This window comes from Salminus brasiliensis, chromosome 8, assembly GCF_030463535.1.
Source record: "Salminus brasiliensis chromosome 8, fSalBra1.hap2, whole genome shotgun sequence".
NCBI lineage: Eukaryota > Metazoa > Chordata > Actinopteri > Characiformes > Bryconidae > Salminus > Salminus brasiliensis.
In genome coordinates, this window is record NC_132885.1 from 21,070,301 (window position 1) to 21,085,282 (window position 14,982).

Sequence of the window (14,982 nt, forward strand, 5' to 3'; positions counted from 1 at the left end):
TGTGACCTTCAGAATTCAGGGCAAAACAGTATCTAATAATATCTTGTGTTCATAGTTTTTGCACATTTGTACATTTCTGCAAACGTTAATGCAAAGTTACCTCATATTTGATTAACTTAAAATACATTTTTGGCCGCCTATGAAAACTGTACTTAGTGACACACCCTTAAGCAGATATCCCAGCTCCCAGCTTTTAGCTTCTATTCTTGTTTTAGAAATGTTCACACACTCTTCCTTGTGGAATGCTTCTGGCTGTAAGCTTATTCTTGGGCCATGTTCCTGCACAGCTTATTTAAGATCTACCCACAGATCTTCAATGGTGTTTAATTAGGGGATTTTTTGAAGTGGTTCATGGTGGATTATGTAGAGTGCGGGAATGGTAGTCTACCATCTTGCATAGTTGTTTGGAGTCCCCTTTTCTCAGCATTGTTGATTATTTTTTTTTACTTATTTCTTTGAACTATGCAAGTGGATTATATTTAAACTCCTCAGAAACATATTCTGGAAACGAGTACTGTGTGCTTAATGAGAGTTTTGACTGGAGATATAATCAATCAAGTAATACATTAGTAACACACCCTGAATAATGAAATACACTGCATTAATCTATGACTTTAGCACAGCACTGTAATCCATTATTTTTTCTCATAGTTACTTTCTAAAAAAGGACTTCTTCAAAGGTTCCTTATTAACCCTATTACAAACTTCTATTACCAGAAAATAGCCCCACCAGTTTGTACAGAAGTGCCTGTAGTTACTAAATAATACACCTTAGTGTGTAATAAGCCTTTCTATGTCAAGGGGTTAAAGGCAATGGTTCTATATAGAACAATGACAATTAAAAGAACCATTCAAAAGCTTATATGATGTTTCCTTGACTGTTCATTCCTTGACTTTCATTGACTGATCCTCACATGGACGGACAACCTCTTGTAGCCTTGCAAAAAGGGTTTCACTATTGTTATTAACCTGTTTTCAGTAGTATTTGGTGCTCTTTTTGCTTAGAGTGTATGACCTACAGAGAGTCCTCTGACTTCATTTATCCTCCATTGCCAAGAAGAGAATCACGTAAAGGCAGGAAAATTACAGAATCATCAACAGCTAGAACCCCACCTGCATGTTAAACAGTCTCAGCACATGCAGTGCAGTCACCCAGGGCCTAGGCTTGTGGAGCATAAAAGCAAACACTGAGAAGCCATGGAGAGTGCAGTACATAGAAACACGTGAGCACTCCCAACCTGGGATTTCAGTTAGTCATTTTCTTCAATCAAATAAAAAGCAAAACCTCACACACACACACACACAGAGTGAGGCTGGATTTACAGCTGTGAGTCAAGACTGTGTATGATTGTCGTATAATTGTCATCATGATATTGCAGTAAAGGGTGTCTAATTTTATACAAATTCTCCAGATAAGGCAGTATATCACATCACATGGATTTGCAGTCAGAATGAACAACAGTCACACACCACTGTCAAACCCAACTATGACTGAGCCTAGAGAGATGTAGAAGTGCCCTCTAGGAAAAATTGTTCTATATGGTCCTATAAAAGGGCTACTTGACTCATAATGATGGCAAAATTATTTTTTGGTGATATATAGACCCCTTTTAATTGTTTTAATTTAGAATAATCTATATGAATACATCTATATTGTTTTTTTAATAACATAAAGGACCCTTCATCTAACAAAGAACCATTTAGGCATCCATTTAGTTCTTTGAATTGACATGGATCTATCGAGAACAAGTGCTTTTACCAAAGAACCCCAAAAGAGCCTTGTAGTAAATGTGCAACATATTAATGGTGTGAAAAAGGAATACAGTGAGGTGACAGGAAAGCTCCACAAGGAAAACATGGACAAGGGAACCTGTCACTTGTGAACTACTGCAATCATCTACAAATAGTGGTTTATTAAAATAGTACTGTAAACATATATTCAAAAAATCCTATAAATAGTAGTAAATAAAAGTGTGCTTGCTTGATGGAACTAAAAGACCATTTACAGCATTTGACTAGCTTATAGACATGTCAACATGATTGATCAGTGGTCAAATAATACTAATAATACCTGAACAGTTCCGGCAGAATTAATATCATTAATATCAGGTCAAATATTAATCATTAATGCTATTTTCACAAGCCACACCTTTGTAGGTTATGTTTATCAAGGACTTTAGTAGTAGAAGTAGAAAGTACTTGCACTTTCTACTTTGAGCTTCAGAGACCCTACACTTTGAAACAGTTTTTTAATGGTTCTTGAAAAGCTTCTTCACACTCACACTTCCCTATTACCAACATGGTTGTTTATTGGAACCAATCACAGTCCTCAATGGCCTCGCTCAGTGTAGCAGTGAGCGAGTGTAGACCGATGACTGCCTGGAACTCGAGGGTACTTATAAACACACTTATAAGCAGTGTCTGATTCTGTCCCTTGCAGAAAATTCACATACACTGATCAACCACAACATTAAAACCACCTGCCTAATACTCTGTAGGTCCCTTTCATGCCCCCTGGTTCATTGAGGCATGGACTACACAAGGTATAGCCAACATATCAGTACCTACTAAAAGTGCTACAAGCAAGGACACACTGGTGACAGGGGCTTGGGTGCCCATGACCCTGTCACCAGTGTGTCCTTGCTTGTAGCACTTTTAGTAGGTACTGACCACTGCATCCCAGGAACACCTGCCTGATGTCTTGGAGATGCTCTGCCCCAGTTGTCTAGCCATCACAATTTGCTTCTTGTGAAAGTGTTTCAGATTCTTACCCTTGTTGGCCAATTTATCCTGCTTCCAACATGTCACCTTCAAGAACTGACTGCTCACTAACTGCCTAATGTATCCCACAGTAGTGAGATAATCAATGTTATTCACTCATTTGGGATTCAATTCACCGGCAAATCTATCAGCAGGCCCTAAAAAACAGGACCTTGTATATTTCAGTCGCCAATAATTTACATGCAGTGATGATGCAGCAAAATGTTTCAGCTGAGGGGAGATTAGCTGAGGGGCCTGAGGTGCTTCCAAGGCCATGAAACTGTTTTCTTGGTCAAATATTTTCTTTTGTTTATTTGACACTGCCTACTGTGAGAAGAACAGATGCTGTGTGTACAGATAGCAGTGTGCTGCTTGTATGGCTCCAGCACTGAGACTGAAATGATGATGAGTGCAGTGGCTCGATCAATATCTGAGCCAGGCTGTGTCATCTGCTACTGCTGCTGGAAGCATGCTTTCCTATATTTCTGTAAGCAGGTGTATTTTTAGGTGAAATAGGGTGGAGAGGTCATACACACACTCACACCCACATTGTACAACTGATAGAATGCTGATAGTATTCAATGGATTTTACGAGGTACAGTAAATGTGAGTCATGCTAAAAGAATATAAAGATATGTTCGTATTGATGCAGCTACTGGAGTTAATATGGGAAACAAGACCCTGCAGGCTGATTGGAGGGCACATTATGGTTGCAGCTACAGGCATAAAGCATTATGTTCATAAATGCACAATATCATCACCTTTTTATTTTCCAAATGTGTGTGATGCAAGGATCAAGGTTTGGTACACAATCCACTAAAATGCGCTCATCCTATGGCAATTTTTATCATTGAGAAGATACTATTCCCCAGATATCTAACTTACACTACACGGACAAAAGTATTGGGACACCTGCTCATTCGTTGTTTCTTTCAAAATCAAGGGCATTAAAAATAGTTTATCCTGCTTTTGTTGGAGTAACTGTCTCTACTGTCTACGGAAAGCTTTACTGGATCCAACATTGCTGTGAGGATCTGATTGTATTCAGGGAAAAGAACATTAGTAAGGTCAGAATATTGGATAATCACCACCTGTTCTCATGCCCAACTCACCAACTCATCCTAAAAGTATTGGATGGAACACCATCATTTCAGAGAACACAACGCAATGCTGTTCGATGGGCAGTACCTCTCTACAGGGCCTAGACCTAAAAGCTGTGTGTGTGTGCATTTGTGTATCTGTCTTAGCAATGGGCGCAACTTAAAGTAGCTGAACACATTAATTAGAAGGGGTGTCCATAAACATTTGGACACATAGTGTATGTTATATCTATTGTTTCCCATCAGATTGCTGAACAGAAGCCTACACATGACCACAGGTTGGATTATAAACTGATTAGCCAAAACATTACAACCACCTGCTTAATATTGTGCAGGTCCCCCTTGTGCTCCCAAAACAGCTCTGACTCCACAGGACCTCTGAATATCTGATGTTAGCAGCAAACCCTTTAAGTCTTGTACATTGTATGGTGGAGCATCCATTGCTTACATCAGTGAGCCTTAGGCTTCTAGAATCTTGTTTCTGAAGTTATGACCCAGTCATCTAGCCATTACAAAATGACTTTTGAAGTGACTCATATCCCAATGCTTGCCCATTTGTTACTGTTCACTTACTGCCTAATGTATCAGGAATGGGCTAATGGATCAGTGTATATGACTAATATGTGTGGTAAGATGGAGACCACTGTGGCTGAGTATTGTTGGTATTTTTTTGGAATGATTAAAAATGAATAGCTGTGCATTCCCTATAGCAAAACAATAAAGTTTTTCATTTTTAATGTTTAATGTTAATGGTCGTATGTAAAGTACTCTGACTTCCACTTTTCTTTGGTCTCACAGGGAATGTGAAGTCCAGTTCTTTCTCTTCAAAGTCCTTGTGAAGCCCAGCAGTGACAGGCCTGGCCACTGTTTGACTGCACTGAGGCATGAAGCAGTAACTTCCTCTCTCTCCCTCTCTCAGACTGTCTGTCTGTCTCTCTCTGTTGCACCATCTCTGATGCATGCTCTCTCTTGCTCTACCCTTTTTTCTTTCCCCACAAACCCACCTCTCTCTCTCTTTCTCTCTCTCTCTTTCTGTTTTTCTCTCTGTCGTCGTGTTTGATGGACCTTTTTACTTCCCTGTATCCTGTCACACTCTGTGCTCCAATGAAGCATAGCTTTTTGCACCCTGGCCAGAGCAAGCACACCTCTGCAACATACAACACACACAGACCTTATTCTTAGGGCAAAGAGCTGTTCAAAAGCTGTAATGGCACAGCTGGGATTTGTCCCAGAGCCTGTCATTTTATGGTTGGTCCAAAAACATACACTGCACACTTCTTTACCTCCTTAAACCTGAACCTCTCATTACATCAATACAAAAAAGGGACACTAAACAAGTGGTCCACAGTGAGATGTATGATAATGACAATGAGCAGCATGAAGTGCATTTAAGTCCATGTAATCGTCCTACGTGTAAAAATAGCAATAACGTCATTCAGTCAGAAACAACAGGTGAGGTTAGTGTGTGGTGTAATTAGGACCATTACGGGAGGCGTGCTGAGTAATGGAATATGCACTGCAGTTGCAGTGAAGTATAATTCGTAAGTGAATAAAAACAAACCCTTATACATTCTGCTGGTGGTTTCAAAAGCAGATGAAAAGACAGACGCTCCCTTGGGATAGGTCATAGAAACAAGGGGTATCATAAAGGTAAACCCCCAACTATACAAGCAAAAACTCCCACAGCAAAAATAACTTGCTATGTTGGGTGTCCTAATGAAGGCTGGAGAAGGCCACAATGCATAAGCACATTCTTTTCACACACCTAATCACTCCCTCCTCACAAGCACGCACATACACACACACATACACATTTATGCAGTTATATATATATATATATATATATATATATATATATATATATATATATATATATATATATATATATATATATAAACCCAAATGTACAAACTTTCAGCTGTTTTTAATATCTCAACACAACTAATAGAACAAGTGCCCATATCCCTCGTAAGTGCTTCAGTAGTTGAATCAGGAGTGCTTGAGATAGAACACATAGCATACCTGGACTGGTTAGGGGTTTGTTGACTGTGACATTTGCCTGCATGTTAAAAATATGGCTATAAGTCAATAAGTCAAGAGAGTTCTCCGAAATGATTCAGAGAAAAGATCATTCCCTGGCTTAAACAACAACAAAAGAAAGGATTCAAAAAGAAAGCAAAGGCACTGAATATTCCTGGAGATACAGTTAGAAGCAGAGTTCACAAGTTCAAATTTAAAGGAACACTGGCTACACTACCTGGACGTAGTAGACAGAGAAAGTTATCACCGGCTGCTGCCAGATTTCTGAGGAGTGACTGCCAATGATCTGCAGCAAGATTTGGTGGCAGCAGGCACTGAGGTTTCAGTTTTCAGGCATATACTAAACGCTGAAGCTCTCTATGCCTGTACACCTCTACTGACCCAAAAGCACAAGAACAGTCAGCTCCAATCTGCTCAAACCCATATAAATAAGACTCAGACATTTTGGGATTGTGTTCTGTGGAGCGATGAGACACAACTGGAACTTTTTGGGCCTATGGATTTGTGGTTTGTCTGAAGGAGGAAGAAGGAAACTAAAAAAGAAGACCCAGCCTACATTGAAGCATGGCTTACTCTGGCACTGGAAACCTGCAACATGTGCAGGGCAAGATGGATTCCATCAAGTATTAGGAAATCTTAGAGGAAGGCATCATGCCTTCCTCTAAGAGGAAATCTTAGAGGAAGGCATCAGAAGCTTCGGCATCATTTAACCTTCTAAAAGGACAATGATCGTAAATATACCCCAAAGTCTAAGTAAAGTCTAGTAAGCTTGGTTTCAGAGAAAGTCCTGGAAGATTCTGGAGTGATCATCACATCAGCAGAATGAGCATTAATGAATTGGAGGTCACTGCCCAAGAAGAATGGACTAAGATTCTCAGGAACTCTGACAGAAGCTGGTTTGCAGCAGGTCATAACAACAAAAGGTTGCACTAAAGGGGTTGAATAATTCTGAGACTGCAGTCATAACTAAAGTAATGTTTTATGTTGAACTGATTGGAGAAAACACTCAAAATATTAATTGTGTTGGGCTACATAAACTGTCCTTGTTTAATTGGTTTATTGCTAAACAGCTAAAAGCTTGAGATCTGGGGCTGCTCTGCTTCCTCTGGCACTGGAAACCTTTTACTAATAATTACTAGATTCTGCCACATTCTTCTAGCCAAACAGATGGAGGTTGAGGAGCTGGGGGTGGAGTAATGGATCGTGTGGACTGGGGAGTGAATGGTGTGTTTTAAAAATTTAGCAATACCTACATATTACATAAGCATCTACACAAACTATGTTAAATACTGTTTCCCAATATATGGACGCTTTGTGCTTCTGTTGTACTGATATTACATATCATATAATGTCCCAAAAAAATCTAAACTTGAAATGCCTTATGTATTTAAAAGATAACAATCTTCATCAAAAGTGTGCTGGTGTGGAGGTGCCTTTGAGAAAAGCTCGTCTGCGAGTGGCTTGTTTTAGCTTTAGCTTTCACAGAGGAGGAGTCTGACAGAGATTGGCTATGACAGCTGCTTCCTCCCACACATACACAAACACATGGACACACCTACACACACACACACACACTCCGACACACTCCCTCTGTCTGTCTGTCTGTCTGTCTCTCTCTCTAGCCCTAATCTCACACTCACATATCTTTCTCAGACACACATAATAGGATGTTGGCATTCCTACCGTTGTGGGATATTTTCCATTGTTCCACTGATTGCTGCATAACGGTACTGCACTTGAGCCCAACACTTCTCTTAACCTCAGTAAGCAAAATGAGACCTTTAGACTCTTTCAATGTGTTAAGAGGTGCCTTGTTGCGAAAAAAGAGAGAGATCTTGTGGGAAAAGCTAAACGGCCTCATCATGCCAAATGCTTTAATGCTACCATTGTGCTGGGGACATCTGGTCCCTACGTAAAGCCTAATATTTGGCCAAAACACACACACTCACTCACACACGCACACACACACATACACACACCACTCCAGGAGAAAGTCTTGGGTGCAGATGGCACCTGACAAAATCAGGACACCAGAAAAACCTCAGAAGGCCTGAATCAGCTGAAGTGTAAAGTCAGAGAGGACAAACAAAGTGTGATAGTGTAATTAAACTCACTTGGATTGTAATATTACAGCGCTGGTCTAAACCTCATTGCATTGTTCTAGTGTGTGGTTTTGCTTCGCATCTCTGAGCAAGTGTCTACCATTAGAACCAGTACAGTGAGGCCACTTGTTAATCTGGCAAACCTTTTTGTTGGTCAAGCAGTGAAGCTTTGTAATACGCTGTCATACTTAGAGGTTTTCCTTTTTAGTGTTTTCGGAGCAACATGTTGCATCAGACACAAGCCTGCAATTGTTTGGAGCTCCGATGGGAAATAATGGTCCATATCTTTGGCAGGTCTAGCTAAAAGGGCCTCAAGGACAAATTGTTTCTAATGTTCTACACCATCTGAGTCCCAGAATTTCCTGGAATTCTAACACACACAGATGAACACACCCGCACACATAGAGATACATCCCACGAGTCTTCCTCTTCTACAACAGAACGGTAAAATAATAGCAATAAAAAAAACTCTCCCTTAACTCCTATTGTCCTCTCACTTATTGTGAGGCTCCCTAGATGTCATACAACACGGTGTGAAATGCAGTCATGTCAGGGATCCCATGGGAATCTGTCTTCTGGGTCTCTGCAGGACCAGACAAAGTTGATGACATTTGTTCTAAGAAGAGTATATCTGTACAATGTATGCCCAAATGTTTGTGGACACTCCATTGCTGACACAGATGTGCAAATACAGACACGCAGCTTGTCTAGTCTCTTTAGAGAAGTATCACCAATAGAAAAGGATTCTCTGGAGCAGATAAACATGAACCTAGTGGCACCATGCCTAAAGGCGTGGGCTAGAGGGAACTGTGTTCTCTGGAATGATGGTGCTCATCCAATACTTTTGTCAACAGCCTGACTTTACTAATGTTCTTGTCGCTCAGTGCAGTCAAATCCTCACAGTAAAGCTTCAAAATCTAGTAAAAAGCTTGAACAATAGTTCAGTCACTCTAACAAAAGCAGGATAGACTCATTTTCTCAGAAAAAACAACGAATGAGTAGGTGTCCCAAAACTTTTGTGCATATAGTGTAACTTGGCCTACTTTTGTGTATGCATGGCTTGTTTTCCTCCAGATGTTTTGGGGTCTTAGCATATAGGAAATAGTATATTTCATCTTAAAAAAGAAATTGCCTGATCAACTGGTTCCCCTTACAGAAAGCTTAATACATTTAAAATATGATAGTAATTTAACCACAGAATTTGAGGATAATCTCTCCTTTTTATCCTGATAAAATGCAGCGGAAAAATCTGTATAGTCTACTGTTGCAAATTTTGAATCCATTTCCTGATCTCTGGACTTAGTGCCGTCCCTCAGGCTAAATATAAAAGAGCAGTTAGCTTGAGAATGGCCCTTGGGGACAGATGTGTGAGGACAGCTCTCAGACAGTTTTAGCCATGTTCTCAGCTTCATATATGTTCTCATTCCTAAGAGACTACCACATTAATAATAAAACAGCAGACCCCAGCTGACTCTCTCCCTGGCTCTCTTTCTATCTTATGGACATGTGCCTATTTATAATGGTGAACATAATATCTAGATAGTCATCAGTTTCTCTATTTTTGGTTGGGGTTTCAGGTTTTCAGTCATAATTGTTTAATAAAAAACAAGATTTATATCAGGAAAAAATTGCATCGATTTACAAGCCTATGACCAGTTCAAATAGAAAAGGATGAAGCTGTCACTAATCGATGCACCAGACACTGAAAGACTCTGCACAGAGCAAATTATACTACAGTGCTCATAACTGTTAGCATAGCATTGTACATTGTAAATGACATTGCAATGCTAGCTGAAACGAACATTTGTCACCATGGTAATCAGAACAAAGGCTACATGTAAAGCAAATAAAACTATTACTGCATTAAATATTGCTACGGTCAAGCCTGAAAGTCCACACACCACTTTGACCTCCTTCTTCTCCACGTTTTATCACATGACAGACTAATTCTATAATAGACTAAATGATTATTTTTTTTGCCTTAAACAGTTACACGCAATCACCAATAATAAATATGTAATTTAACTGACTTTGATGCACATTCAAGGCATCTTGGGAAAGAAACTACAAGCTTGGCACACTTGTTTCCGTTTGCCCATTCCTGGCACATCCTTCCAAGCTTCGTCAGGTTGGATGGGGAGAGCTGGTTTTGGGCACAGCCATTTTTAGCTTCTTCCACAGATGTTCAGTTGTATTCAGGTCTGAATACATTCACAGACTTTCTCTGAAGCCACTCCTCTGTTCTCTTGGCTTTGGGTCGATGTCATGTTGAAAGGTAAACCTTTGCCAAAGTCTGAGGTCTGGAGCGCTCTGGAGCACGTTTTCTTCAAGGATCTCTGTGTACTTAGCTGCATTTATCTTCCCCTCTATCAGGGCTAGTAACCCCGGTCCCACTTCTGAAAAACATCATGATGCTCCCATTACCATGCCTTGCTGTAGGGACAGCATTAGATGCTTGGTATTCAGGCCAAAAACTTTTGGATTCATCAGACCAAAGAATCATGTTTCTCATGGTTTGAGAGTCCACTAGGTGCCTTTTGGCAAACTCCAAGTGGACTGTCGTGCCTTTTCCTAAAAAGTAGCTACCATTAGGCCACTTCACCACAAAGGCATGATTTGTGGAGTGTTGCCTGGTTAGTTGATCTTCTGAAAGATTCTCCCATCTCGACAAGGATACGCTGACTCTCGGGTTCCTGCTCAGCTTTCTGGCCAAGATCTAAGTAGATTCTTAGTGTTTCCAAACTTCTATGTGCTCTTTGGGGCCTGTAAAGGTGCAACAATTTTTCTGTACCCTTCACCAGATAATCCTGTTTCTGAGGTCTGCAGATAATTCCTTTGACCCCATGGCTTGGAGTTTGCTTTGACATGCACTGCCAACTGTTGAATCCCCAATCATGTTCAATCAATTGAAATGACCCCAAGTGGCTCCAATTGTAGGAACAGTTGTAGAAACATCTCAAGCAGTATCAATGACAACAATCAAAATGCCCCTCTGCTCACTAAGGGTGTGCACACGTGTGTACATATTAGATTTTAGATTTTGTGGAAAAACCTGCTTAAACTTTGTAAGTGTGGGTTATTTTGTGTTAAATTTGCTCTCTGAATTCAGGTAGGTGTTAATATAACTGTAGTGTTATAAATGACAGAATCCATTACATGTGCTGAGTGGATTTGAGGTCCAGTACAGTACATGTGACAAGGAACACTTACAGTAACTGGCAAAATACAGTAAAACACAGGGTTGCTTTACATAGCAGAGCTGAGGAGAAAGAGAGAGAGAGAGAGAGAGAACAACAAGAAACAGCATGCTTTAGCTCAGCTTCACTTCAGCCTAACTCCAATGACCATGAGTAAAGTGACCAGTAAATGTGAGAGTGTTTAACCACAGGATTAATATTGAACAGTACAGTTACCCACATATACCCATATACCCATACCCACATTATATTGGCAAAAGTATTGGGAAACCTGTTAATTGTTCCTTCTGTAATCAAGGGTATGAAAAACAGTTTATCTTGCTTTTGTTAGAATAACTGTCTCCAACTCCCTTACTCATCCAAAAGTACTGGATGGAGCACCATCATTCCAGAGAACACTGCTCCACAACTCAATGACAGGAGGGGTTATTCATAATTTGCATATCTGTGTCAGGAATGGGTGCAACTTAAATATGATTGTATATATATATATATATAGAGAGAGAGAGAGAGAGAGAAAGAAAGAGAGAGAGAGAGAGAGAGAGAGAGAGAGAGAGAGAGAGAGAGAGAAAGAGAGAGAGAGAGATAGAGAGAGAGATTTGTTTTCCATGAGAAAAAGACAAATTGGGAAGCTTTGAGCATGTAAAGTAAATCAGTCTGAAATGAGCTCCCTAAAGCAGATGGGCATACGCACAGCACAAACACATCAGAGGAAGCTACAAAGAAGATGCTGTTCCTAGAATGTCGCAATGTGGTGTGTTATGATATGAGTTCCTCTGAAAGCCATGTATTACTGAAGACTTTAACAAGGCACATTCAGGGCCTTCAGAACACAGGGGCTCTGATGTGAGAGGCGTAAGAAATTCAATGAGCCTGAATCAAATCATGTTGGATCTAAACCAAATCAGATATGCAGCAAAGTTAAATATATCAAGTCTTTACTGCATAGGTTTTGTGTTATGTACTAAAAATGTAGAATTTAAAAGAAACACACAGCAGACCCCTTAATGGTGAATACTGCTTAAATTCATATGTTACAAAGGAACAACACATAACCAAAGCACTGAGCCATGCTTCTGAGCAAACTTAACATGTCAGCAATTGTATCACATTTTTGTAACTGACGTAGGTATAATTACCTGTTAGCAGGATGTCAGTCTTTTATTTACAGAAGGTGGACTAAAGGTATGACAATGCTGATATCAGTCTTCAGTCTTTTATTTACCAAAGGTGAAGCGAAGGTGTGAGAATGTAAGAACTTCAGGATTCTGAGAATGTAAGACAATCAGGAGTCTGTGGAAAGCCTGTTTACAAGGGAGAGCCTCAGGCACCAATCCCCCCCCCCCCTCCTCCCCCATCCAGCATCCCTTGCCTTGTAGTGGAGCTGCAATTATGAAATTGTAGACCACTGAAGAAATGACTAGTTTCTCCAGTTCTGCTTAAGTGACTATAAACTTGCTAAACACACAGTGATGGTAAAGTAATACATATCTACAGTAAATGTGGACCAGCCCTAAAGACAGCTTAATAGTAGAAACATACAGCTTGAGTTTCGATCGAAGATGATAGCAAGTGTTTGAGAGAATTGTGAGTTTCTCATTAAGAAGACACAACAAAATCGGTAGACCCTTTATAGTCAAGCAACTTGTTTTATGTAGCGCTTCAGGCTTTGTTACAAAGCAGCTTTGGAGAGATCTGAGTCCCATGTAAGCTAGACCTGATGATGTGGCAAGGACAAAAATATCCAAAGGTAGAGGTAGAAACCTTGAGAAGAACTAAGACTTAACAGGGAAACCCATCCTCAAATAGAAAATCAGATAACACAACAAAAGCATGATAAAGAGATAACTAATAATGAACAGAGAAATATAATTGAGTCCAATATTCCACAGAAATCCTCTGAGATTAACACTGGAAGTCTTAGATCTATGGTTGCTGTGTTTGTATGACTATGTATAGATGTTGTAAATACTGCATGTTAGTAGTGCTAGCTTTAGTACAAGTCTATGCAGGGATCAGTCTTTGTAGCAGGATGCGTGGACCATACTGGGGAGGTTTTCTGGCCCAGCTAGAGGGTCAATGGCACATGCAGGTGGCTTCATGGTGGTTGAGTCTGGAGGCCAAACAGCAGGCACACGCCAACGGTTCTTACACCAGCAAGCAACCAGGCAAGAGTACGTTTCATCTCAGCTAAAAGAAAGACACTGATGGTTAGATTCTGTTTGAGGTGACTGGTGTGGTGGATTTTCTGTGTGAACTGTCAGAGCTCACTCAGGTGACTATTTTATGAAGCTTAATCAGAAGCCTGGGAGATGCATACGGTTATCTGCTTACAAAAAGCAAAACATCTCGTTTAATCTCACTCACATCTTATCTGCCCTTAAGTGGTCTTTATGAAGCTGCAAAACAGTGTGTTTAGAACACAAGTCTCACACAATGAGTCAAACAGAGCCCAACAGCCTAAACTACATAACACGGGCCTGGGCTTGCCACAATATGTGAGGTTAAATATAGTGCAGACAGTGACCAGGCAGGCCTTGCTATAACAGCCTAGATATAAAAAAGAAAGAGCCAGAAGGTAGCACAGACATTGCCCTGGCGTCAGCATAGCTGAGGGAGCATGTGAGAGGAGTTGGATAATAGCACCCCCGTCTAAGTTAGCCAAAAACGTCTTGGTCCATAAACCTCTGAATCACCAGTAATTTTGTAGTTCTTGTAAGGACTCTAAACTAACTGGGGCTTCTTTTAGCACTTAGCAGAACAACGACGAGGAAAGACTGTTGCAGTAATGTGTGCATTGCTGATGTGTGCATTAAATAAGAGGCCACAATATATTCCAATGATTAGTTATTCACTGTTGTACATGGTGTACTGAAAAGCAAGTTAATTATGATCCTATATGTCTGCCTTAAATTAGGCAGACATATGGGATCATAAAAAGATCATGTTTAGTTTTTAAACGTGCTGTTATTTGACTGAAAGCTCTGGCTGTTCACGCACCATCACCACTAATAAAGGGTCACCACAGGGCATGAAAACGTACATGTCTTTAATTTTCTAAGGACAAAAAAAGTCTGTCCAAGGGTCTGATCCTAGGTCAGTAATTTAAGACTAAATTCTCTTTTATCATTGTAATGCCATACTGACAGTCACCCCAGACATGTATTTTTCTGGCTGAGGCTGTATTTAGCAATTTCCTAAAGCAACCAGTCTCCCCAAAAAGCTGGGCTTGGCCCTACTTGAGAACAAAGGCAAAATACACACAAGGTTTTATTAGCCTGTGTTTTAGATGTGCCGTGCAGGTGCAGATAATCAAAATCACAAGTGGATATACAGTACCTCTAAATAAAAAAAACTACTCACGCACAAAGTAACAGCTGCAGAATAACATATTAGTCAATTCAGCAAACAGCAAATAGCTATGAGCTCAGGACCTAAAGTGTGTTGTGTGCTACTCTTTTTAGTGTAGTCTTCATCTAAAATGATAAACCTCAAAAGTAAAAGGTGAAAGATATCACAAAGTACTGAAACCAAAGAAATGAACAATGAAATTAAACAAAGATAAGTCATTTGTAACTTAAATGATTAAACAAAAGTTAGCAAATTGCTATTCGAACGCTATGTGATGTTAAGTCGTGAAAATTGTAGCTATAATTGTAAGAAAGTATCTTGTGATTATGCTTGTTTGGCTTAATCGTCTATTTGATTTGACTCAGTGGTGACACAGAAAGCTTGTGCATTAAAAATAATGTTTAAATGACGTAATATGTCATAATGTGATAC